The following is a 3,038-nucleotide window of genomic DNA, read 5'->3' on the forward strand; positions in this document are numbered from 1 at the left end:
GGCACCTGGGTGGCTCAGTCAGTTAAGCATCCGACTCTTGATTTTAGCTCAGGTCATGATCTCAGGGTTGTGGGATGGAGCCCCATGTGGGGCTCTGCACTTAAAGCAGAGTCTGCTTGAGATTATCTCCCTCTCCCTCTGTCCCTTCCCCTGCTCACACTCGCTCGCTCTCTCTCAAATAAATAAATATTTAAAGATTTTATTTATTTATTTGACAGAGAGAGAGACAGGGAGAGCAGGAACACAAGCAGGGGGAATGGGAGAGGGAGAAGCAGGCCTCCTACAGAGCAGGGAGCCTGATGCAGGCCTCGATCCCAGGACCCTGGGATCATGACCTAAGCGGAAGGCAGACACTCAACAACTGAGCCACCCAGGTGCCCCAATAAATAAAATCTTTTAAAAAAGTATTTATGAGGGCGCCTGGGTGGCTCAGATTGTTGAGCGTCTGCCTTCGGCTCAGGTCATGATCCCAGGATCCTGGGATCGAGTCCCGCATCGGGCTCTCTGCTCCTTGGGAGCCTGCTTCTCCCTCTGCCTCTCTTTCTCTGTCTCTCATGAATAAATAAATAAAATCTTTAAAAAAAAAAAAAGTATTTATGAAATGAATTACAGATGGGGAAACAAAGGCACCAAGGTACTTCAAGTCCCATAGCAAATACTGGCAGAGCTAAGACATGAACTCAACTCCCCTATCTCCCTATCTAGGTCTCTTCCTGTCTGCCCCAGGTACCGGGTGCTGCAGAAACAGCTTCCTTCCTCCATGCTAAGCTGCCTCCTGGCCTTGGTCAGACAACAGAGGAGTCAGGTGGAGCTGGGATAGAAGCACAGACCTTTGGGTTCCACAGCCGAGACTGCACCGATCGTGAGCTGGACTTCCCGTGAGGCTCTAGCTAAACTGGGCCCACATTCCCACAGGGCAACTCCCGGGCTGAAACGGAGGGGAAAGGTCCCCCTGTTTAGAGCAGAAATATGTTCTCTTGCCCACTAATGTTACTTGCCTGGACTTGTTGGTTTTCAGTAAGAACAATAGCCGAAAAGAATGGCAAGTATTGAGGTATTTACTAACAAGCACTTATCTCCTTCATCTTACTTTATCCACCCAAGAACTATTTCAGGGTAGGACCACACATTGCCCTATTTTACAGCTAAGAAAACCCAGGCTCAGTGGGATAAAGTGACTTGCTCAAGGTCACAGAGCTGGGGAGCAGTAAAGCCACAAGAATCCAACCCCCACCTTCGCCCCCCCCAGCCCTTCTTTGCCACAGTGGTGGGGGAGGGGCAGGCTCACAGAGTCTCTTCCCTGTCTCCCTCAGAAGGTACCAACTCTGAATGTGACCAAATGCTCCGGTCCAAAGAGGAGGCCAACTCTCTTAGGAATCTTCCTGCTAAGAGCAAAAAGACCACAGGCAACAGGATCTAGAATCATCCAATGTGACTGGACTGGAGCAGTGGTGTCAGAACCATGCAGTGGAGTCAGGCTCCTTCCCCAAGGGGCTTTGGAAGGTGGGACCCCTCTGGGGCGGGTTTGCCCTCCCCACCCTGAGGCCCTACCTATTCCCCGCCCCCCCAGACCATCTCACTGATACTACCTCTGTTTCCTTCTCTCCCTCCTCAGCTTGGGTAGCTATGTGGGGGACAAGCGGTTCCCTCACAGAAAGTGTGGACAAAGATACCACGGTACGTAAGGATGGCAGTTCTGCTTATCTATTGTTACACAATAAACCACCCTGAAACTTAGTTGTGAAAAGCAACTATTTCATTATGCTCACAGATTCTGTGGTCAGAAATTTGGAAAGGGCCCAGTGGGAACCACTTGTCTCTGTTCCCTGATAACTGGGGCCTCACCTGCAAAGACCTGAAGGCTGGTGATTACTTCAACGGCTGGAATCATCCAGGGGCCTCTTCAGTTCTTCAGTATTTGTGGTAGTTGATGCTAGTTATTGGCTGGGACTTCCACTGGGACTGTCAGCAGGAGCACGTGCCCTCTCCTTGTGGCTTGGGCTTCCTCACAGCATGGGAGCCTCAATGTAGTCCAAGCTTAGGGCTCTAAAAGGGATTGCCCCAGCCAGGGTGAGGAAGGTGCATTACTTTTATGACCTTGCTTTAGAAGTCATGCAGAGCCACTTCAATGCATTTTACTGGTTATGAGTGAGTTATAGACCCACCCAGGTTCAAGGGGAGGGGAATCAGACTCCATCTCTCTCTCTTTTTTAATTTTTAATTTTTATTTTTTTATTATTTTTTAAAGATTTTATTTATTTATTTTGACAGAGAGAGAGACAGCAAGAGAGGGAACACAAGCGGGGGGGTGGGGTGGGGGTGGAGGTGGGGGGAAGGGAGAAACAGGCTTCCCGCCAAGCAGGGAGCCTGATGTGGGGCTTGATCCCAGGACCCTAGGATCATGACCTGAGCCGAAGGCAGATGCTTAATGACCGAGCCACCCAGGTGCCCCCCCCCTCTCTTTTTTTTAAAGTTTTATTTATTTAAGTAATCTCTACACCCCACATGAGGCTCAAACGCACAGCCTGGGGATCAAGAGTCACAGGCTCTTCCAACTGAGCTAGCCGGGCGCTCCTACATTCCACTTCTTGATGAGGGCATGGCTAGTTCTAAAAGACCATGGAGGACAGAAGGTATCATTGGGCCTTTCTCTGGAAGATATAATTGGCCATGATAGCTAACAGAGTATTTACTATGTGCCAGGAATTGAATTCACTCATCTTGTCTCCAAACCCCACCCCATCCAGAGAATTCTTTTGAGTATATGTTATATCTATCTCTGTCTGTCTGTCTATCTATCTATCTATCTCTATCATCTTTCCTTTTCTCTATATATTATATATAATACAAATATATACATGAATAAATTATATGTACTAATATATGTACTGTACTAATATATTGTATATGTAGTACATATACAACCCCTTGAGGTTTTAAAAGGCTGGGATGAGAAATAAAGATAATCAGAAATTTCAGTGTTGTCTTCCTATATTTCAAAGGAGTTAAAGGATTTACCTTTGAAATCTGTCCCCTCT

At 47.6% G+C, this 3,038-nt stretch overlaps 1 long non-coding RNA gene across 1 annotated transcript; it reads left to right on the forward strand.

Annotated features, from left to right (window-relative positions):
• Positions 1 to 595: 595 nt before the first annotated feature.
• LOC118011388 lies at positions 596 to 2,242 on the forward strand. Its single transcript, XR_004679459.1, has 3 exons — positions 596 to 862; positions 1,314 to 1,503; positions 1,616 to 2,242. It is a non-coding gene; the product is annotated as an uncharacterized LOC118011388 (long non-coding RNA).
• The last annotated feature ends 796 nt before the right edge of the window (positions 2,243 to 3,038 follow it).

This window comes from Mirounga leonina, unplaced genomic scaffold (assembly GCF_011800145.1).
Source record: "Mirounga leonina isolate KUSES-001 unplaced genomic scaffold, KU_Mleo_1.0 Mir_150, whole genome shotgun sequence".
NCBI classification, from domain to species: domain Eukaryota; kingdom Metazoa; phylum Chordata; class Mammalia; order Carnivora; family Phocidae; genus Mirounga; species Mirounga leonina.